General features: G+C 42.5%; 1 protein-coding gene across 2 annotated transcripts in view; it reads left to right on the forward strand.

Annotated features, from left to right (window-relative positions):
- LRCH1 (leucine rich repeats and calponin homology domain containing 1) overlaps window positions 1-24,495 on the forward strand; it is a 215,336-nt gene that overhangs the window by 60,729 nt on the left and 130,112 nt on the right. Inside the window, exon 1 of one of the 2 annotated variants that reach the window (XM_086328955.1) lies at window positions 22,364-22,554. The exons of the other annotated variant lie outside the window; for it this stretch is intronic. The gene's annotated coding sequence lies outside the window, so the exon portion shown is untranslated. Of the gene's footprint in view, window positions 1-22,363; window positions 22,555-24,495 lie in introns of those variants that run through there. 2 annotated transcript variants of the gene reach the window in all.

Genomic DNA, 24,495 nt, shown 5'->3' on the forward strand with positions numbered 1-24,495 from the left:
CATTAGGGCCATAAGCTAGGCTTGCATCATGGCATCAGCACTGCTCCAACTCTTGAAATCCAGCTGTGAGTCAGAGTTTTCATGTACTTTCTTTTTTCCTGGGAGGAAAGAGTCTGTTAGATAAACCTGGGAATTGATAGCTGGTGTGTTGTATTTGGATTTGTAGGTTGGATGTTTTATGTTGACCAGTTTGCACCATTGTCATGTAAATTAGAGATGATGGATCCAGCTGTGGTTTAATGGTGACTGCTCCTGGATTCAAAAGATCGGAATTTGTGTCTCATTTCTTTCTGTTCTTGCTGTGTAGCCTTGAGGAAGGATTAACCTCTTCACTCCTTAAAGGTGTCAGGAAGATGAAATGTGACTAGTACTGCTGAATCCAGTGAATTTGGGGATCAAATTGAGTAGAGCCCGGATTCTGGATGTGGGAAGTCTTTGAAGATGATCTAGTTTCATTGTGTAACTGAGAGTCTGAGACATTTAAGTGTGTTTCCTCCGTTTCCTCTGTCAGTGGTAGTGTCATGATTACCACCCAGAACACATTTACTCTGGGACGGGGTGTCTGCTCAGGGTTAAGAGTTTGGGTCTTGGATTGGTCCACCAAGGATCTGAATTATCCCCTCAGTTTACTGTGTCTGGAACCTTAGACAAGCTACTTACTTGCACTTAGTCTTCCTATGAGATTAAATAGAAGAATACTTTTTTTTTTAAAAGAAAATTCATATGCATGTGATGAAGATTGAATGAGGTAAATTTATGCAAAGCTCTCAGCACTATGACGGCACCCAGAAAGCATTCAATATCATTATTGTTTCTTAATCAAAGAACATTACTGTTGATCCCTTAGTGTGCTTCTATGGATATTAGGCTGAAATTCTGCATTATCAGAAGGTCGGTTATTGATAGGCATTGCTCAGTTCTTTAATAATAAGTAAGTAAATTTAAATAAATTTAAATAGTCTTATCTTGATGAATAAATGGCTTTTTTTTTGTTGTTGTTGTTTGACCATCCTGGGTCTTCATTGGGGTGCACAGGCTTTTCTCAAGTTGTGGCACATAGGCTTAGTTGCCCTGAGGTATTAATATGGGACCTTATCAATAGTTTCCCAGCCGGGGATTGAACCCATGTCCTCTGCATTGCAAGGTTGATTCTTAACCACTGGACCACAGGGAAGTCCCTAAATGACTGTATTTTTATAACAGAATGTCTGCATTCTGCAGCTCCATCTTTTAAATGATTTGTACCTCTTGCACTTCCCATGATCTAGGAGGCAGGAGGCTCCTTCTTTTTCATTACTGGCATCAAACAGAGATGCGGACAATCTCCTGACTCCTCCTCTTTGGGCGTAGCTTTGTGTTTTGGGCTCGGGTATGTGATCACTCAAGGAGGAACAAAGCCGCACTGCAGAGATCTGAGGTGTTGGGAACCCATCCAGTTTCCTCCTCTGACCCTGCCTCAGGTCTTCCCTGAAATCTTCTGTCAATCCCCGTTCTCTTTCTATCAGCCACCCACCTTACATAACCCACGTGGGTTTCTAAGGCGGAGGTCCGCAGAGGTGTTCTGTGTCCAGCAAAAGAATTGGGGTGGAGCTGGGGATCCATTTGTGTCACCAGAGTGAGTAATGGACGTGCAAAGTGCTGGGTGCTAACACTGAATGACAGTGTCAAAGTGTTAGTTGCTCAGTTGTGTCCAGCTCTTTGCCACCCCTTGGACCATAGCCCGCCAGCCTCCTCTATCCTTGGAATTCTCCAGGCAGGAATACTGGAGCGAGCAGCCGTCCCCTTCTCCAGGTTATCTTCCTGACCCAGGGATTGAACCCGGGTCTTCCTCACTGCAGGCAGATTCTTCACCATCTGAGACACCAGGGAAGCCCAACACTGAGTGCCATCAACAAATTTGAAAATTCGATCTGCCATAGACAACCTAGTTAATTGCCTTAGAAAACTTTTTAAGTATTGGTGAATTTTAAGCATTTGAAAACACTTTCTATTTTCAGCTTTTTAATCAGATGATTTGATATTCAAAGAGGTTATGTTCTGCAGATCCCAGGGCCTTGTTTGTTTTAAATAGTTATAGGAAGCCCTTTAATTTCCATGAGATTGAGATTTTGGAGGCCAGGAGTGATTACAGGGATTACGTCTAAAATCGTTTGACCTTGCTACTGTTGAAATTTTATTTATTCATTTATTTTTCTAACCAGCTCATTGATCCTGCCTCCCTGTTTGTTTCACTGGCAGTAACTACTTTTTATTCTTGTATTGCAGACTACCATGGAGGAATAGTGAAAGGATTGGGGAAGGAGTTGCCAAATTTGGCCATAAAAAAAAAAAAAAATTTCAGGACACCTCATCCCATTTGAATCTCATACAAACAATGAAATTTTCTGGTATAACTATGTCCCATGCCAGAGTTAAATTTGAATTTTAGTGAAACAAGGAAACATGTGTTTAGTTTAAGTATGTCCCATGCAATGTTTGGGATATACTTAAATGCTGAAAAATTTATTGCTTCTAAACAAGAAATCGACCCATTTGTTTCTTAGATAAGAAAGGCTTACTCTGCTTTCTTGGCACAAAGCAGCACCCAGAAATGTGTGGAAGTTGTAATTCCAACCTACCCTTTTCAAGTCTCAACTCTTCTGAGTTTAAAGCACTTTTTTTTTTTTTGCTCAGGAAAGTTGGATTGACATAAAAAACACACGTGTCTGGAATTATCTCTGAGTCCTTTATAAACAAATGGCCAAGACTTGGAAGGGCACACCTTAGGTTACAGAATGTTTTCCTGGGCTGGGCTCCAAAGCTTCCTGACTCTGGAACAATAATGGGTTCTTTCCATGCTACTTTATGTATTTATTTTACGGCATTCTTGTGCCTTTTATCCCTTCATAGCCACTTGGAAAACATATTTGGGTCCTGCAGGAGCAGACATACAGAAATTGTGGAGTGTTTTATGTTCAGAGGCTCTGTGTGCTGAGGACGAGGGACCCCCCTCCCCCTTCTTTCCCCTCCTCCCTTCTCCCCTTCTTTTCCCTGTGCTCCTTCCTCTCCTGCCTCCCCTTCCTCCCTCCCCTCAGCCTTCTTTCTTTTTCTTTTTTTAAATAATCATAAGAAAAAAAATAATCATAAGGATATTATTCCTCATTATGTGCTTGTAAATATTTTTATTGGAAATTTTTGACTGATTTCTAAACATCCTGATGGGGAAGTAGGGTATTTCTTCATGCGATAAATTCTTTAAGGAGAGATTTGAAGAGTTTTGACCTTTGAGTTTTCTTTTTTCTTTCAGTTTCCTTGCTGTCTAAAAATCTTACATTTCTTGTTAGGAGGCAAAAACAAAGTATCTCTGATGATAATGACTAAAACATGTGATTGGAATTCAAGTTTTAAGTTTAGTGAAATGAAAGTCATTCAGTCATGTCTGACTCTTTGCGATCCCATAATCCCATAGATTATACAGTTCATGGAATTCTCCAGGCCAGAATACTGGAGTGGGTAGCCTCTCCCTTCTCCAGGGGATCTTATCTTCCCAACCCAGGGATTGAACCCAGGTCTCCTGCATTAAAAGTGGATTCTTTACCAGCTGAGCCACAAGGGAAGCCCAAGAATACTGAAGTGGGTAGCCTGTCCCTTCTCCAGCGGATCTTCCCAACCCGGGAATCAAATTGGGATCTTCTGCATTGCAAATAGTCAAAGCTGTGGCTTTTCCAGTAGTCATGTATGGATGTGAGTTGGACTCTAAAGAAAGGTGAGCACTGAAGAATTGATGCCTTTGAACTGTGGTGTTGGAAAAGACTCTTGAGAGTCCCTTAGACTGCAAGGAGATCAAACCAGTCCATCCTAAGGAAATAAGTCCTAAATATTAATTGGAAGGACTGATGCTGAAGCTGAAACTCCAATACTCTGGCCACCTCATGTGAGGAACTGACTCATTGCAAAAGACCCTGATGCTGGGAAAGATTGAAGGCAGGAGGAGAAGGGGATGACAGAGGATGAGCTGGTTGGATGGCATCACTGACTCGATGGACATGAGTTTGAGCAAGCTCTGGGAGTTGGTGATGGACAGGGAAGCCTGGCGTGCTGCAGTCCATGGGGTGCAAAGAGTTGGATGCTACTGAGTGCCTGAACTGAACTCCTGCATTGCAGGTGGATTCTTTACCAACTGAGCTATCAGGGAAGCCCCATTTTAAGTTTAATAGTGACAATTCATTCATAAAATATAACATGTCAGAACTAGGAGGAATCTTACATTTGATCTAGTCTTAACACTTTCCTCATTAGAGGAAATAGAGACTCAGAGATGTGAAGTGACTTCCCGAAAGTCACACAGCAAAGTTAGTGGCAAAGTTTGAGAGCAGGTACCTGGGTTGCCTAACATGGCAGAGCTTTCTCCCAGCTGTTGAAGAAAAAGTTCAGTATTAAAATTAAAATACTCAAACGCTGATTTTAAAAAACCAGACTCTGATTTTAACAGTTTTTGGTAGAAGTCTTTCTGAAATACTTGATCTTCTGAAGTTGAAATGGACGGTGTAGCATGCACTTTAATCTTTTCTCAGTCTCACTGTTACCAACATTGTCTTTTGAACATCAGTTATTGTTTGTGTTTAACACCTAGATGCCCTTTGCGTCTATGAATAAAGTCATCTCCCATAGCTGAGGTTTTGTTTTCATTAGTTTTCAGTTACATGCGGTCAGCTGGGATCCAAAAATATTAAATGGAAAACTCCAGAACTTAATAATTCTATTGCTATTTTATTATCATCATTATTATTTTATTATTAGTTATTGTCCCTGCATTGCAAGGTGGATTCTTAACGTCCGGACCACCGGGGAAGCCTTTGTACTTCTCATATGATATTTGCTGCTTTGGTTTTTTTCCGTGTGCATTTTCTTTTCTCTCTGAGGCATGGTCCTCTGTCGTCTTATGTCTTCCCCTTAGTGTCTGGTGCTGAGCTGGGGTGCTCAGTCTGTGGCCGGAAGTAAGTGTTTGTCGAGTGACATATATAGGCTTGTCATTGGCCATTATTTCTTACCTGCTGGATGTCAGAGTTGTCTTGATAGTTGACGTTGTCTTCTGAGTGACTCCTGGAATGTAAGAAGCTATGTGATACCCGTTAATTGGTCTGAATGTATAAAATGTTATAAGGCATCAGACAGGCCGTGCTCACCATTTCTGGATCCAATGGGGGTGCTTCTGCATTTTAGAGGTAGAGTAACTGAGGCAAAGAAAGGGAGTTTGAAGTGACCAAGGACATATAATGAAAAACATTGAATCAAAAAGATATCAGCTTACTCTTATCCATGAGTAGGCAGAAATGATATTTTTCTTTGAATGAAAATCCCCAGTGCCAAAGCCTTCATGAATAACACTGAGATGTAACTCGTTCGTGTGGTAGGTCAGATAATAACATTCTCCCACCCACTGCTATCAACCCCCTCATAGATGTGCAGGTCCTGATTCCAAAACTTGTGAATATATTACCGTACGTGGCGAAAAGGACTTTGCAGACGTGATTAAGGATATTGAGTTCTAGAGATGATGTTGGGTTTTCCCAGTAAGCCCAGCATAATTACAAAGGTCTTTATAAAGGGAGGTGTTGGTGGAGTGGGGTCAGTCAGAGGAGGTGATATGGCAGGACAGAGGCAGAGGTTCGGGTAATGCAGGGCCATGAGCAGCTTCTAGAAGCTGGAAAAGACAAGTAATGAGCCAGGAATCCAGCTCTGCCAGTTCCTTCATTTGCGGGCCAGTAAAACCCATTTCAGATTTCTGACCTCCAGAACTGGGAACAGATACATGTATGTTGTTTTAAGCTGCTGAGTTTGTGGTAGTTTGTTACAGCAGCAGCTAGAAACCAATACAGTCAGCTTCGGAAGAACTTTATAATTTCCCTATTCCTGTTGGGCTATGAGTGCCCCCAGATGCTTGGACTGAATGAAAAGAAGAGAATCTCACATGGTCCCAAGCTTGAAAACTTTTGATTTCTATATAGTCTCAAAAGATCAAAGGAAGAACTCTCACACAAACTCCCCCACATGCTCTGCAGCAACACACACACCCTCTCTCTCTCTCTCTCACACACACACAAACACACACATGCACGCCTGCACTTCAGAGGAAATGACTGAGAGAAAGAACGTATGTTTCAGTTGACTTTAATGGCTGAATGCCTCTATTGTGCAGATGCTGCCCAGATTCTGAAAGATGCTGTGGTGAAGGAAAGACCCAAACCCCAAACCTTTTATGTACACTGTCCGCATTAGATATTTTCTGTCAGAAGTAACCCAGCCCTTCTCTTTTAAAACGTTTGCTCTCCACGCAAACATTTAAATGATGTTTGGCATGTTAAACACTTTTATCAGTATTATTCAAAGTATGTTATGAAATGTCCTCAGATGCCTTAGGAAAATGATTGTCATTTCTTGTCTGCTAATCAGGTGAGCAATTTCTGTGCAAGTGAGGGGTGGGGTGGGAAAGGGCTCAAAGGCCTGGGGTTCTCAGAGAGGTGGGGTTCCCTTTTGTAATGAAGACCTTTGGCCGTGGGAGAAGGCTACTGATTTTTTTTTTTTTTAATATGCTTATTTATTTTTCAGCTTGTGCAGTCTAGTTCCCTGACCGGGGATTGAACACGGGTCCCCTGGACCACCAGGGAAGTCCAGCTGCTAGTTAGTTTTGAAGCAGAGCTGAAGGCAGGGCCTGTCCTGTGCTTCTGGAGCAGTCAAGAGATGAGGTGCTAGTTTTATCGTCAGAGTGGAAGGTGATGAGTTACTTTCCGGGAGTTGCTGGTGGATATACTCTGACCATGTGGGGTCTTAGCTCTCCAGATTGAACCCAGGGGCTGAACCTGCACTTCCTGCATTGGTAGGGGGAGTCTTAACCACTGGACCTCCAGGGAATTCCCCATATGCAGTGGATTTTTAAGGGCAGATTAGTTTTCCCCGTAATCTGTCACAATTGGTAATTCCTGAAGTTATGGTCTAGTGATTTAAGTTCTTCGAGAAGTTACTACACGTTGTATGTCATTATTGTTCAGATGCTAAGTCCTGGCCGACTCTGCGACCCCATGGACTGCAGCACACCAGGCTTCTCTGTCCTTCACTCTGTCCTTCACTGTCTCCTTCAGTTTGCTCAAATTCATGTCTGTTGAGTCGGTGATGGCATCCAACCATCTCATCCTCTGTCGTCCCTTTCTCCTCCTGCCCTCAGTCTTTCCCAACGTCAGGGTCTTTTCCAGTGAGTCGGCTCTTTGCATCAGGTGGCTAAAGTATTAGAGCTTCAGCTTCAGCATCAGTCCTTCCAATGAATATTTAGGGTTGATTTCCTATAGGATTGACTGATTTGATCTCCTTATTGTCTAAGGGACTCTCAAGAGTCTTCTCCAGTGCCACAGTTTGAATACATATGTCTTTTGAGCAAGATGGACAGAATGCAGTGTCCTTCTCTCTTTTGAACTTGGTGTCCCCCTCACTCACTCATCCCACGAAAAGGAACGGTGTAGCATGTAATTGTGTGTACCCAGCCACGTAACCCTCTTGAGTGAACCAGGGAGAAGCAGCCTCTTCCCTATGGTTTCTTAGTGTCCACCGAGCCACATTGGCTTCAGGTTAGTTGTTTATGACCTTTGCCTTGTCACCATAATTTAAAACAGGTCAGTGATTTCTGCATAGAGAGGGCACTGAGCCCTGCCTTGTCTGCCAAGGTTGGCCATTTGGTTACATGCCCCACACTTGGGCATGAGCGTAAGGCGTGAAGTCTGTGTACCTTTCCTCACTTCTTTCTTTTTTAAAAAAGATTTATTTATTTTTTAAAATTTCTGGCTGTGCTGGGTCTCTGTTGATTCATGCAGGCTTTCTCTGTTGCAGTGAGCGGGGGCGATTCTCTAGTTGCGGTGTGAGGGCTTCTCACTGTGGTGGTGTCTCTTGTTGTGGCTCCCAGGCTCTAGAGCACAGGCTCAATAGTTGTGGTGCACCGGCTTAGGTGCTCTGCGGCATATGCGAACTTCCTGGGCCAGGGATCGAACCCGTGTCCTCTGCATTGGCAAGTGGATTCTTAACCACTGAGCCACCAAGGAAGCCCTCCCCATATCTTGATGTTGTTCTGGACTGGAGGTCTAGGTCTGTCGCCTTAAACAAGACAACTACACTCTTCATCCTTAGAGAGGGACGGTTTTCCCAGCAAGACCTGGACATCACTCTTCCCTGAGTTTTCATACCATCCCCTTGCTATTCATAAGTAATCTTTAAGATTAAAAACTGCATCTTGAGAAAGCTGCAACAAGAGTAACAAGGGGAAAAAGTCATGTATTTTTATAAACACTCAGCTGCTGATCTTTTCTCTTTTATTCGAAGGTGAAAGCATTATGTAAGGAAGGTCTCACAGAGAGTTTTAGAATTTCAGAATGAAAAGAGGTCTTAGATGAACGCACCAAATAGCCAATTAATTCATTCAACCAGAAAGACTTAGTTGAACACCCACTGGGTGGAGGATTCTGTGCTGGGAACTATGCTTATTACACGTTGAACACCACAGCGGTGGTCCCTGTCTCACGGAGCTCATACTTTAGGGGGTGATGGACAATATTCAAGTAATTGGGGAAGAAAAATCTCTAATCAGAAGCTTAAGCAAACTACGGCAAGTCCGCTGTAGGAGAGGTTAAGGAGCTCTAAGAACATATGAGGGGAAGGGACTAGATCTAGTCTGGGGGAAGGGGACAGTGGATGTTTGAACAGATTAAGAGGATGATCGGGGATTAATTGGAAGAAGGAGGAGGGAAGTGGGGTCTACCCAAGGTTTGGCAGCCTGGAAGAGGGATCCTCTTGAAGTCTTAAGCCAGCGTCCTTTTAGAAGGAAGTTGAGTGAAGAAAGGAGAAAAGGTGATATTTTGTGAGCTGTGGTTGTCAGAATGCCCAGGAGTCAGTTTGACAAGATGTCCATTTCTTTTCCCCTCTTTTTTACGGCTGCCAGTTAGATCTTTGTACTGTTCACTGGCTCCACAGTCACATCAAACAAAATAAGAAAGAAGAGGAAGTGACATGCTCACTTATTAGGCTTTACTTTAAATCCTGGTATGGATTTATTTGGGAGGGAGTTTGAAATGGCAATCCAAAATATCCCCTCCTTGGGATATCCGATTATTTAAACGTTGTTTTTAACACTTTGCTGTATTCACTTTTTTCCCCCTATTGTTTTATGTTCAAAGGCATGCTTCCTAGGGTAGTAATTGATTTATCCTGCCTCTTTCAGACTGTATCATTGTGTTGTTATTTTTTAATTTGTGAAAAGGTATAGTCACCATATTTATATTTTTCTGTAAAATCTTTGACATTTTATTAATCTACCAAATCTGCATCCTGAGAAATAACACAATACCTTTTCTGATATGCGTTTATCTGACACGCTCTACGCCATTCACCACAGGCATTTAGGTATGCAGTGTTCACAGAATTGACTGAAAACGGCTTAGGAAAATGACATGGAATATAATTTACCTCGTAAATCACTGATCCTATTAACATACATATTCAAGATGTGACTCTAAAACGTTATTTGGGAGGCAGTTTTTAAACAAATTTTTATTTTGTATGGGTGTATAGCTGGTCAGCAATGTTATGATAGTTTCTGGTGACCAACGAAGGCACTCAGCCATAGACACACTATGGACACCCACTTCCCCCCAGCCTCTCCTCCCATCCGGGCTGCCATGCAACACTGAGCAGAGTTCCCTGTGCTATACGCTAGGTGCTCGTTGGTTACCCGTTTTAAACAGAGCAGTGTGTACCTGACCATCCCAAACTCCCTAACTATCCCTTCCCTCATCCTTCCCCCCCGGGAGGCAGTTTTACAGCCAAGGATAGAACCTGCTCTGGAGATGCTGGGTCCAGGAGCCTTAGAGTTTTGGTCTCAGTTAACCACCTCATGCTTTAGGAAGTTTTAGGATCAGATTCTGGACCCACTGTCCTCTGTTGGCTTTGCCTCTCAGAGCCAGCTTTACAGCTGTCACCTAATGAGGTAGACCTCCAGTCTCCGAACGCCCGTGTGGGTCCTCCAAGGGCCTTACTGTAGAGCACCCATTTAGACTAATGTGCTCAGTTGCTCAGTCGCTGGCAACTCTTTGCGACCCCATGGACTATAGCCTGCCAGGTTCCTCTGTCCATGGAATTTTCCAGGGAAGAATGCTGGAGTGGGTTGCCATTTCCGCCTTTCGCAGCCTGCCCACATTGGTTTATCCTATTTGATATATCAAGCTCCCATAGCTCCTTTCTTCAGCCTCCTTTGGCTGTTAGAGAATGAAATAAGTCTTTTAAGAAACAGCTTTTATGTTCCCTGCTTTTTAAAGTGAATACCTTCATTAAAGATGTGTATTTTTCTAGAGACTATTATACAGAGTGAAGTAAGTCAGAAAGAGAAAGATAAATATTGTATACTAATGCATATATATGGAATCTAGAAAGATGGTACCGAAGAACTTATTTGCAGGGTAGCAGTGGAGAAACGGACCTAGAGAACATACTTATGGACATGGAGAGAGGGGAGAAGACCGTGAGATGTTTGGAGAGAGTAACATGGAAACTTACATTACCATATGTAAAATAGATAGCCAATGGAATTTGCTGTATGGCTCAGGAAACTCAAACAGGGGCTCTGTATCAATCTAGAGGGGTGGGATAGGGCGGGAGATGGGAGGGAGGTTCAAGAGGGAAGGACTATATGTATACCTATAGCTGATTCATGTTGAGGTTTGACAGAAAGCAACAACATTCTTTAAGCAATTATCCTTCAATTAAAAAATAAATTTAAAAAATGTGTGTGTTTTATATACATGTTTATAAAGGTATGAGCAGGGCTTCCCTGGTAGTTCAGCTGGTAAAGAATCTGCCTGCAATGCAGGAGACATTGGTTCCATTCCTGGGTCGGGAAGATCATCTGGAGAAGGAGTAGGTTACCCTCTCCAGCATTCTTGGGCTTCCCTGGTGGCTCAGACGGTAAAGAATCTGCCTGCAATGTGGGAGACTTGGGTTCGATCCCTGGGTGGGGAAGATCCCTTGGAGGAGGGCCTGGCAATCCATGCCAGTATTCTTGCCTGGAGAATCCCCATGGACAGAGGAGCCTGGTGGGCTACAGTCTGTGAGGTTGCAAAGAGTCAGATACGACTGAGCAACTAAGCATAGAGTAAAGGTATGAACACATTAATGAAGTGAATAATTATGAACAGTTGTTTCTATCTTGTAGGGTTTTATTTTTACTTCTTAAAATATTTGATTTTTTAGTTAAAAATTTCAAGAGAGGAGAGCCTTTTATTTAATAAAGCACAGCTTCATCAGTTTGTGATTTGCTCTTCTTTTAAAAAACATTTTAATTTATTTCTATTGAGGTATAATTGACATACAACAACATTATATTTCTATTCTGTAGCTTTAAGTTGTATAAGAAAGAAGTCACTTGACATACCATGATGCTTTGGAATTGGATCTGTTACAGAATTGGGCTGTATGTGTAAGTTCATAAAAAGAGCCCACAGTTTTGCTGAAACTCTTACCACATAAGAGAGAGATGGGTCTGTATGTGTTGATTTTGAAGCACCACTCTGCCAGAGACCAGGCAGATCACTCCAAGAACCACTCTGTTTTTAACCTTTGAGTTTTTTTGGAGAAAATGAATAGGCTAGCATTTGGAACTGTTTGTTTTAAGTAGGTTTAGTTTTGTGTTTTCAAAGCAAGATCAGAGAAAAAGAAAAATTCTATACTACTTATGCATGGCTTCCTAGATAAGCAGATGATTTCTAAGAAACAGTACAACATTGTTTTGAAGAATAAAGCTATTTCCTTATTCATCTTTAAGGCTGTGTATTTTTTGCTTGTTTATTTGGTCAGTTACGAACAGCAATTTAAGGAAGAAAAAAGTTCATTTTTACCTATCACAGATTGCAGTGGCTAAGTAATTTGAAGGTGCCTGGTTAAGAGTATATATACGTTGGTGGATCACACAAGTTGGTGAAAACCAGTATTTCCTACTCATTTCCAAGGCAATGTAATTTGCTATTTATGCACTTGTTCAATTATGAAGAATCATAATATAAGGAAGCCACTTTCATTTTGACCTATTGAAATTATACAGTATCATGCTTAAGTAATCTTAAGTTTTTCTGGTTAAGTGCATATATACATGTATGTACATTGATGGATAAGGTAATTATTAAAAGCCATTGAAAAGCTGCAGAAACCTGTTGTTTGTGCATTAGTATTTCAGATCGGCATAATACATGTCGTCAGGTTTTCTGTATCCTTGAGGGGGAGAAACACATGAGCCTCTACATTTTTTTGTTATTTATTTAGTTTCTCTAGTTGCGGCAAGGGGGGCTACTCTTTAGTTGTGTGGCATGTGGGCTTCTCGTGGTGGTGGCTTCTTTTATTGGGGAGCACAGGCTCTAGGGTGTGTAGCCTTCCATATTTTTGGCACATGGGCTTACCAGTTGTGGCTCCCGGGCTCTAGGGCACAGGCTCAGTAGTTGTGGCGCACGAGCTTAGTTGCTCCGTGGCATATGGGATCTCCTCGGATCAGGGATCGAACCCATGTCTCCTTCATTAGCAGGTGGATTCTTTACCACTGAACCACCAGGGAAGCCCCCTAAATTTTTACTTACCACTCTCTGCTCCTTCCCTATCAGTCGTCTCTTCCCCCACCCCCATCATTTCTTCCTTGATGATAAAATGCCAACTTTGTTCAGACCTCTCCGTCTATGCTCTTTAGGTAGGTGGTATGAGGCCTGAGGGCTGAAACACGATGGGCCAGAGCTTTCATTGCTCAACTCTGTTCATTAGAATCGCTCTGGGAGCTTTAAATACAGATGCTTGGGCTCTGCCCAACGGGATTCTGATTTACTGGTCTGGGGTAGGACATGGCTTAAGCCCTTGAGATGGGTTCTTTGTAACTTGTAGCTGAAAGCATTTGAATTGACACAGCATAAGTAAGGTGACCACAGAATCATCATTCAACTCTGAAATGTTCCTCAATGTCCTCTGAATTCCTACCTCCCACTCTTAGGCTTTTGAAGTGGTTTGGGCCAAGCACACTTTTATTCCAGCGAGAAAACATTAGTGGGTTGTTTTGCTTCATCAACACTTTCTTAGGTAAACCAGGTTGTATGTGTTTTAAGCTCTTGACACTGACTTCATTAATGACACCTTTGAGGTAACATAGTGTGATGGTTGTTGGTCCCTGAATTCTGGGAAGCTGTTTCTGGTTCCAGAGAGATGAAATTGATAAAGACTAGAGGGCAGAATATGAAAAGAGCTTAAAGATGATCTGTGAACAAATCATAAAACTAAAGTCATAAACATCTGCCAAACAAATCCACATAAGGGAAATATGTTTAAAAAAAAGCAATGCTGAATTCATAAAAGGCTAAATAACCAAAATGTTCTTAGAGGGAAAAACATGTACGATGAAGAAAACATTTAAAAAAGAGAGTCTTGATAAAATCTGATCTCTGGTGGTAAATGCTATTTCTCAATCACATCTAAAATTTTACCCTGAATTATATGTTCTGGTTGACAGCTTTGTTCATTTTTTCCCTTGAAAATGAATAGTCAGTGCATGCTAAGTTGCTTCAGTCGTGTCTGCCTCTTTGCAGCCCTATGGACTGTAGCCTGCCGGGCTTTTCTGTCCATGGGATTCTCCAGGCAAGAGTGCTGGAGTGGGTTGCCATGCCCTCCTCCAGGTGGATTCTCCTTATTTCAACTCCCTTATGTATTATTGTGTTAACTTTCCCTGCCACACTCAGATGAAAGGTATTATGATAGTCAAGATGAGTAATGATGTAAGGAGAACTTCCTCTATTGTTTATCAGTGCAATTTCAAAACATTCTGTCCCAGGAAGAGACGACGGTGACTCAGAAAATCCTGTTGGAGTTGAATGACATTGTAAGAGACCATTTGGAAATCACCGTCTGGCATTTGGGCACCTGGGACTCTGACCTCATTCCATTGCCCCACCTCCTTATACATTTAATTTTGAGGGTGCCATTCTTTTTAGGGCTACCACTGGTTTCTTGTCCACACTGATGAATTCATTGCATAGCAATGAACCCGAGTTATCACTACTGATGATTTGGTTCTTGCTCTTAGAAATGTTTCTTCCTTGGCTAAGTGGCCTCAAATGCACCTCTAGCAATTTTTGCTTTTTTAAAATCCAGCTTTCAACTTCCGTGTATTCCTTCATCCAGACGTTCCTTGTGGGTATGTATGGAGACTGGCTTTTGTCTTATTGTTATCCAAGAACAAAAGGAGCTTTAGGCCCAAGAGTTTCAGGAATGTTTTGGTCCCCAAGATTGAATATTTTTCAGTTGTATTTTCTACAAGTATTTCTGATGTGTACAGACATGCCCAACTATGGTAGTCTGTGTGGACTGTCTTAAAAAGGAATTATTATTATTAAGGGTTTGATGGAAAAACTTCCCAGGAAGCCTCCTGCTTTGAATGCCGGTGAGAAGAACCCATTAGATGAAGCACACCAAATACTGGTCTCTTTCCTGCCTGCCCTCTCTGTTGTACCTCCTGTGAGGCAACCCTGGTCCTAACGGTTTGTGAACAATTTGAGTAACTCCCTCATATTTCTCTCCTGGAGTAATTAAACATCGTTTCTTGGAAATGTAAACAAGAGACTTAGAATTCAGTTGCGGTAATGCATTTGGCAGAGGAATTAATTGTGTGTTGGGAAAAGAAAAATATCCTGGAGTGAGTTTCAGTTTTGCAGATAAGGAAACTGGCTTTATTTAGCCAATTGGAACAATACTGGACCTTGTACCCTGATGACAGTACTTTCTTTTCCCAGAGTCTACCTGGGCTTAAGACCAACTTCCAAATAAAACTTGAAAGTAAATGGCACCAGACAGAAACCGAGCCCTATAAACTAAGTTTTTATGTTACCGTTCCATAAAAAGAATTTATTTGCCTTCAAAATGAGCTTAGAACAGAACCATGGTCTGAGAGACAGCTTTGCCTCTGTCCTTAAGATGACAGCATCCTTCCACTCCCTGTCCTTGGTTCTAAGCCTGGCCTGTAAAAAAATAACAGGGAGAAGGTGGTGCATGTGCATGTTGGGAGGGGGCTGATGTTCATCTATTATTTAGTGAGCTTCTAAAAATGAAAGTAAGAGTAACTTCTTAAGTCACTTCCAGGTTCCTCCCAGAGAACTTTAAGTGGTACTGTATTGAAAAACAGAAGTGAACTATCGTTTTTTAATTTATTTTTTAACTGGAGGAAAATCGCTTTACAATGTTGTGTTGGTTTCTGCTGAAGAACAAGGTGAAACAGCCATAATTATACATATATCCCCTCCCTCTTCAGCCTGCCTCCCCTCCCTCCCCCATCCCGCCCTTCTAGGTCATCACAGAGCTGGAGCTGAGCTCGCTGTGCTACGGAGCAGCTTCCCACCAGCCATCTGTTTTATGCACGATAATGTGTATATGTCAATGCTACTTTCTCCATTCGTCGCAGCCATAAAAAGGAACAAATTTGAGTCAGTGGTATTGAGGTAGATGAACCTGAAGCCTATCATACAGGGTGAAATAAGTCAGGAAGAGAAAAACAAATATCATATATTAAAGCTTATATGGAATCTGGAAAAATGGTACTGATACACCTACTTGCAGGGAAGGAATGGAGTGCAGATGTGGAAAACAGACTTGTGGCCATTTGTTTTTTTTTTTTTAATACCCCAGAATAAATCTCCTTTTCTGTTGTGAGAGTAAGTGATCTGAAATTTCTTTCTTATGCACGTTTTTCAGAGGTGGTATCATGAAATGGTTAGACGGTCTGTCAGGTGAACAGCTTTTCAGGCGGGCTTCTGGGTGAGGGCAGATGTCTTTGGGGTTGTTTGTATTAATACTAGAATGCTTTGGATGGGAAGTCAAGGGGTCATCCTCTCAGGCAGAGGACTGCGGCAAATTTAGACACAACTTTGGACCCAGGGCCAGGAGAACTTGGTTCTCATCCCGGGACCAGTGACCTACTAGCTGCGTGGGCAAGTCAGTTCGTTTGTCCAAGCCTCCCTGCTTCCTTCTGTGAAGTCAGGGTGTAGGCTCCTCTGCGTGGTCGCCTCTAACACTGTGTTTTTGTGAGCTGGAGCTCACACGTTTGAAGCAGGAAGTCACAAAGGGTCATCTGAGCTGCATTCCTGTGTGGCTGGGGAGGCTGAGAGAGGCGGCCGTGTGACAGGGGCAGGGTCCTAGCAGGGCCAGTCGGGACTTCAGGTTCCCCACAGGCTCCATAGTCTTAGATGTGCCTAACCCTTCTCTTTAAAAGGCAGACTTCAAGCCTGCTCTCTGTTGCAGTTAGGTGGCCTTACTGTCTTAGACTTACTTGCTCAGATTCTCCTTAGAAATTGATCATTTTAAGAAAGTTCCTTAAAGAAGATAAAAGCTCTCCTCCGAGATGGGCCCTATAGACTTTTTTTTCCAACTTGATAAATTGCCATTTTCTTCAGGGCAGCAATGGAGAAACAGACATAGAGAACAGACTTATGGACATGGGAGAGGGGAGGAGACGGTGAGATGTATGGAGAGTAGCATGGAAATTTACAATGCCATATGTAAAACAGATAGCCAATCGGAATTTGCTGTATGACTCAGGGAACTCAAGCAGGGGCTCTGTGACGATCTAGAAAGGTGGGATGGGGCGGGAGATGGGAGGGAGATTCAGGACGGAGGGGACATGGGTGTACCTGTGGCTAATTCTTGTTGATGTGTGACAGAAAACCACAAAATCCTGTAAAGCAATTATCCTTCAACTAAAAAAATGAAAAAAGTGGCAAAAGATGTCATTTCCTCACATCATATTCATCTATTCACTTATTCTTTCATTTTTTAGATGAAGAAAAATGTATTGAAGTATCGTCAATTTACAATGTTAGCTTCAAATACACAGCAAAGTGATTCCATTTTGTACACACGCCTACCCACACACACATTTTTTAATATCTTTTCCATTATACAAGATATTGAATGTAGTTCCCTGTGCCATACAGTAGCATCTTGTTGTTTATCTGTTTTCTATATAGTAGTGTATGTTAATCTCAGGGCTTCACAGGTGGCGCTAGTGGTAAAGAACACGCCTGCCAGTAAAGAAGACATAAGAGATGTGGGTTCAATCCCTGGGTTGGGAAGATCCCCTGGAGGAGGGCATGGCAACCCACTCCAGTATTCTTGCCTGGAGAATCCCATGGACAGAGGGGCCTGGTGAGCTACAGTCCATGGGGTGGCAAAGAGTCAGAAAGGACTGAAGCGACTTAGCACACGAGAATGTTAATCTCAGACTCCTAATTTACCTCTTCCCTCCTTTTCCTTTTGATTACCATAATTTTGTTTTCTGTGTCCTTGAGTCTGTTTCTGTTTTGTAAATAAGGCATTTGTATCTTATTTTTTAGATTCCACATAGAAGTGATATCATATGATATTTAAAAATATTTATTTATTTAATAATAACTAATTATTATTTAGTAATAAATATTTGGCTGCGGTGGGTCTTAGTTGCAGCATGTGGGATCTAGTTCCCTGGCCAGGGATCTAACCTGGGCTCCCTGCACTGGGAGCGTGGAGTCTTAGCTATTGGACCCACAGGGAAATCCCCCTCGTTTGATATTCATTAAGTAGTTTTCAGAGTCTATGGAGCTAGTTGGACACAAAGATAAATCAGACATAGCCCCTCTCTTCTGGAAGCTTTACACCCTGCTAGTGACACCCTCAGAGTATCCTATGGGCCATGTATATGAGTGTTCCTCTACTAAAATTTTGTGTGTGCCAAGTCACTTCAGTCGTGTCCTATTCTTTGTGACCCCGTGGACTGTAGCCCACCAGACTCCTCTGTCATGGGATTCTCCAGGCAAGAGTACTGGAGTGGGTTTCCACGTCCTCCTCCAGGGGATCTTCCCAACACAGGGATCAAACCTGCGTCTCCTGCAGCTCCTGCACTGCAGGTGGATTATTTACCACTGAGCTGTGAGGAAGCCCAAATTATAGCTACTTCGAATTTTAGCAGAGCCTGGTGTGTAGGAAAATTATTCTCTTGTGTTGGCTGCACTGAATTTTGCTTTGATATTTTCCCCTAAACTTAGAAGAATAAAGACAAATTGCTGCCCCAAATCGTAAGTATAGAGGTGTCTTCTGCATTTGTGGTGGAGATTGATGTTGAGGACATGGGACATGAGACTACAGCAGCCTTTCAGGAATGTCTCACTGGGCATTTCTTCAAAGCCTGTGTTTAATAAAGAACAAAACAGCAACAACAAAACTTAGTGTACCCTGAATACTTTATAGGGTTTTCCCGCTTGTAACTGCTCATTTCCTACTTCATCAGTCATGCTTGTTTTTGTTTTTTTAATTTTAGTTTTGGCCACGAGGAGGTGCAGAGTTGAATTCTCCTAGGATCCATGTAGAAACTCACTGCCTCCATGGATCTTCCTCAGTCATGTTTTATTAACATGTGGGTTAATTAACTTTAGTGCATGTTATTAGGTGAAATAATAACTGTTATATGGATGGTGTTTCACAGTTTACAAAGATGTTTAGGAAAATCTTACTGGATTCTTGGGATTTTTAGCTACTCAGTCCTAGTATTACTACTGGTAACACATTTTCCAGAATTCTAGAATTGCATTTTATTTCTCTTAATATTAAATGAAATATATTTTTAAGGGAAAGAGTACATTTAATTTCCTTTTGGTTCAATTACAATTTAAATTATGAATGGAGATCATGTAATTTTGGTATCTGTGTTGGTTTGGTAAACTATTTGGTCTCAGGGATTCATTTCCACAGTTTCAGATTTGACAGATGCAAAGAGGTACAGAGTGCAAACTCCTCACCAGATCTGTCTCCAGCCACCCAGTTCACCTCCTTCCAGGCAACCAGGTTACCACATTCTCGTATATCCTTACTTAGGTACCAACAAATAGAAAGGTTATTATTATTTTCTTCCTGTTTTTACACTAATGATGACATGCTGTGTTCACTCTTTTATGGTGTATGCATTTATGTTCAGTAAACTCCTCAGGGAAAAAATGACAAGTGTAGAGTAAATTGCGAGTCTGTAGTATTCTCCAGCAGAAACAGGTGTGGGACCCCAAGGACAGGGTTGTAATCATCATAGGAACCTTGCTCAGGTAACTCATCAGGTGTGGAGCTGTGTAGCAGGGAAGTGATCTGTGGATAATCTGCCATATTTTTCTAGAACAATGATGAGTTGTGTTGCTGAAGTCTACAGGGACTTGTTGCTGTTGTTCAGTCGCTAAGTCGTGTCCTACTCTTTGTGACTGCATGGACTGTAGCACACCTGGCCTCCCTGTCCTTCACCATCTCCCGGAGCTTGCTCAAGCTCATGTCCATTGAGTCGGTGATGCCATCTAACCATCTCATCCTCTGTCGCCGCCTTCTCCTCCTGCCTTCAATCTTTCCCAGCATCAGGGTCTTTTCCAGTGAGTTAGCTCTTCCCATCAGGTGGCCCCAGGTTTCCTGCATGGCAGGTAGATTCTTTACTGTGTGAGCCACCAAGGGAAGGCCACGGAAACTTAACTTTTTGCCTAATTTTGCCTTTGGAATTGGACATTTCTTTTCTCTTTCAAACTTTAAACTTTTTATTTTGTGTTGGGATATGGCCAGTTAATAATGTTGTGATAGTTTCAGGTGAACGGGGAAGGGACTCAGTCGTACATATACATGAATCCATTCTCTCCCGCTCCCATCCAGGCTGACACACAACCCCGGGTAGAGTTCCATGTGCTATACGATAGGTCCTTGTTGGTTCTCCATTTTGAACATAGCGGTGTTGGACATTTCTGTGCATGACTATACTCAGTTTGCACTCCCCACCCCCCCATTTTGCAGGGATATTGAGTAAATCATTAGCTGATGATAATTTTTGTTTATTTTTGACCGTGCTGGGTCTTCATTGCTGTGCGGGCTTTTCTGTAGTCGTGGCGAGCAGGGGCTACTCTCTAGTTGGCTGTGCAGGCTTCTCATTGTGGTGGTTTCTCCTGTTGCAAAGCACCGTCTCTAGGGTGCTTGGGCTCAGGAGTTGTGGTTTCTGGGCTCTTGAGCACAGGCTCAGTAGTTGTGCTGCACCGGCTTAGTTGCTCCCTAGCACGTGGGATCTTTCTGGATCAGGGATTGGACTTGTGTCTCCTGCATTGGCAGGCAGATTCCTTACCACAGAGCCATCAGAGAAGCCCTTTACTTTATATTGCATGCTGAAATGTTGTGGGGAAACTTGCTGTCTTTCCTGGCTTTTGTAAGAAATGTATGATTCATTGGGTTCTGACAGCATTTAAGGGGAACTGGTTCTGGCATCCTGGGCTCTGAGAAGAGCTTCTGTGTCCTGGTCAGCCACGCCCACACACGCTCCTTCTCCCCTAGACCTTCCTCTTCATGCTCTGCACCTCAGAACCCAAGAGATTTGGGGGGTCATTAGAGTAGAGCTACTTGTGAGCATGTTTTCTTGGACCTAGCAGCCTTTTCACCCCACTTCCTCAGCCCAGACAGAAGGTCTTCCAGGGTAAGTGCAGTCAGTCAGATATTTCTCCACCTGCAAAATGGCATTTGCCAGCCTGTGGGGGGTGTACTGCAGGTTCGGTGTGGCCTCTGCATCTGTCCTTTTCCCACTCGGCCCGGAGTGGCTTCAGGGCAAGGGCTGTGCTCCAGTTTCCAGCCGTGCACGCTGAGTGGATGGCGGCCAAGCCGACTCTCCAGAGGTCAGCTCTGAGCGTAGGCGGGTGAATGCCATACACACAAGTTCGGACAGCAAATTCTGACTTCGGTTTGGAAGCCAAAGTAGGAAACCATAAAAGGTTATTTGAGCAGGAGAGTGACAGGCTTCCATGTGTGACCTCGTAAGTTAATTCTCATGGCATTAGATGAGGGGAGAGGTTGGGGTAAGACTTTTGACAAGGTCTGGATGAGCAGTGATGGAGTTCTGCAGTACTTACTTCCTATTGCTCTAACTAAATTTCTCAGGAAGAGATAAACCTTATATTAGATGTATATAATAAGTTTGATATTATAATACCCTTCATAATATAAGGTTATAGCCTAGTATAGTAAGGGAATATAGGGAGTTAGTCACCACTTTATACTCAAAAAGGATAATATTTTTTAAAATTAATTTATTTATTTTAATTGGAGGCTGATTACTTTACAATATTATAGTGGTTTTTGCCATACATTGACATGAATCAGCCATGGGTGTACATGTGTCCCCCATCCTGAAGCCCCCTCCCACCTCCCTTCCCATCCCATCCCTCAGAGTTGCAAAAAGGATATTATATTTTAAACAATTGATATTTTTTACAGTGTCTTCTGATGGTAAAATAGGAAAACTCATCAAGTGGATGGGAGTGTTGCTTTGAGAAGTTTGCATTCATGAATCCCGCAGAACTTCATCTAATCCCTTCCATATACCTAGAGAAGGAAATGGCAACCCACTGCAGGATTCTTGCCAGGAAAATCCCATGGACAGAGGAGCCTGGCGGACTTTAGCCCATGGGGTCACCAAAAAGTTGTACACGACTGAGCAACTTTGATTTCACTTCACTTATTTATGCTCTTAGAAACTGGAAAGGTTTAGAAGGTGGATAAGATGCAGGCTTATTTTACTTGTGTTCCAGACATTGGACTTGAAATGTAAAGCAAATGTTGCATTATTCTTCCTTAGGTAATAGAAATTTCCATGCAATGTGTGTATTGATCATTCCTGAGTAAATTGAATTAAATGGAATGTGCTAACAGAAGTTGCTACTTAAAGAAGCCCTAGGATGGGAACTTCCCTGGCGATACAGTGGTTAAGACTCTGTGCTCCCGATGCAGGGCCATGGGTTTGATCCCTGGTCGGGGAACTAAGATCCCGCATGGTGTGCAGCCAAAATAAAAATAAACACTCTACAAAAACTAAGTAAAACAAAGAGGTGACACTTTTGTGAAATAAAGAACTTTAAAACACTGAAATCTAAATAAGCACACTTTCATTTCTATGGTTCTTCCCAAGGCAGGGTATCCTGTATCTTCAGTGTTGACTGAATTCTAGTCAGCCAACCATTTGCTTGGTTAAGAGAGTGTGTGTGTATTGGTCGCTCAGTTGTGTCTGACTCTTTGCGACCCCATGGACTGTAGCCCACCAGGCTCCTCTGGCCATGGGACTCTCCAGGCAAGAATACTGGAGTGAATTGCCATTGCCTTCTCCATAAGAGAGTGTATCATTAACCAACTCAGTGACACTGGAGCCCTCCAAAGGATGTAAACCATCCAATGCTGTACAGTCTCAACCATTAAATAGATTTACATTCTCTTCAGCTTGGGTGGGTGTGATTTGCATCTTTCTTAACAGACAAGCATCTGCAAGTGTTTTGCCTGCAGAAGCTCATTAAAAATCAGTGCAAGTCCTGCCAGTGTCTCTAGCAGCAGGCACCAACTTGCAGAACCCTTGTTAAGTGGATCGTGTTCCCAGGATCAGTGAAGATTCCACGCTTGTTTCATGCTGCCATGAAAGTTTCGTCCTGGAAGGCATCCGGTGAGTAGGTGAGTACATCGCTCAGGCAGTGCTGATTTTTCATAAACCCCAGGGGAACTGTCAAAGACCCAGACAACCTGTCACATGAAAGGGAAATAAAAATTCTCAGGTTGTTAATGTGTTGAAATTAATTTATGCTATGAATCAAGCTAAGAAAATGTACTTCCGAATTTGAACAACCAGACAGCCTGCAGAAATTTCCAGCCATGTTCAAGAGTGCCATGGTAAAGCTGGCATTTCTGTCAAGATCCTTTACCACTCCCTTTCATTTTTATTAAAAAAAAAAAAAAAAAGTTTGCAATTAGTAATTTCAGTGAAGCAGCTTTCTTGTGTCGTACTGCTCATTGAGCCTAAGCCTTTTGGGAAAACAGAATTTGGAGAGAGACCCAGGGTGTCATAGCTGATCCCCCTGGCATGTGTCCCAGAGAAAGCGGGGCTGGAAGCTCTCAGTGTAGTTAAAAGATGCCGGTCTGTCATTTGCATCCATTGAAACTGAGCACGAGATTTTAGAGGGGGCTTTATATTCTGCTTTCGCCGAGAGCAGCTGGTGAAGGGCTGCAGATTCTGTGTGAGCTGGGGACCTGTCATCTGGTGTGTTTCGCGCAATCCTGCCTCATCTTGGGAGCAATTTCTGGGCCCTAATAATGATAATAATGCATACTCTTGGGGAAGGGTAATGCTTGCGGTTATTTAGAATGTCCAGACTAAGTAGGGGCTTTGGCATGAAGATGGTTAATGGTGGGAGAAAGACGACATTTAATAAAAGGATAGTGATGAGGAGAAGGCAAATCTTCTGGATAAGGAAAGCCACAAATACATGACTAACAGCCTTTCAAAATGTTTATAAAGTGATAGCTTTTCAGTACCAGAAAGGCAAAGTGTCCAATCTCTAGCTTCCTTTATAAAAGTCTACTTCATCCTTTGGAGGGTGACTCCTTTTGTTGTTCAGAGTCAGCCTTTTTCTCCAGGGATATGTTTAATTAATCCCATCATCTTCCATTAGTGATTGTGCCAATTTGATCATTCTTTTCCCTTCTGCTGCCCCACCTCCTTTCCTTGACTCCCAAGAATAATTAATGCAACCATGACTTTATTTTTAACTTGCAAAACATTTTCTGCAGGCTGAGTTTATGTAAGATTATAAGATAATCTGTGTGGGCAAAATAGAGCACACCATTGTAAGAGCTCCTTTCGTTCGTTTTCGTTCTCTGGTGTTGGGTTTGACTGCTGTGGAGTTTGAGGATGGATGTGTTCTGCACCTTATTAAGGAAAGCACTTTGAGAACCCACCAGGATCCACCAAAGTGAGTTTCAGAACGACCTCCCCTTGGCAGTCCCTCAGTTTCTCCCCATTCCTAGCCCATCCCTGCTCGCTGATACAGTGCCATTTTCAATGGGATTTTTCATTTTTTCTTTGGTAAGAGGACACAACTGCCTCTTAAATTGGTTTGGATATCAGGAGATCCACCGAGTTGGAAAGTCTTGCAGGGAATCGGTGGAGCCTGAAGGGATTCTGCTGTGAGTAGTCTCAGAACAGGTGCAGCACGGGGAGGGTGTTGGGGGGGAATTCCTTGCAAAGTTAGAATTCTGCTGCTTATCTTGGGGGCACAATCTGTTTTAGCCAGCATGAAGGAAAACAGAATGGAAAACACTACTAACACCTTTGGAGTGACCTGGGGATATTATTGACAGGAAAAATCTCAATGTTGTGAGCTTAATACAGCCACTCCAAATCTGTGAATTACTTTTTCAAGGAACAGTTCAACCTTTGTTGCGACAGCATTTACTTGTAGAGTCGAATGTTATACTAGGAAGATTTATTACAATCAGTGGTCTTCCTCCCACTGAAACTCTTCCTGTTACTTTCTTTTTAGATTTGTTTTTTTTCATTTTGGCTGCTGTGGGTCTTTGTTGTGGCACACGGGCTTAGTTGCCCCTTGGTATGTGGAA

The sequence above is a fragment of the Bos grunniens genome, chromosome 12 (genome assembly GCF_055505025.1).
Source record: "Bos grunniens cultivar Pamir isolate PY7600 chromosome 12, Bosgru_T2T1.0, whole genome shotgun sequence".
Taxonomy (NCBI): domain Eukaryota; kingdom Metazoa; phylum Chordata; class Mammalia; order Artiodactyla; family Bovidae; genus Bos; species Bos grunniens.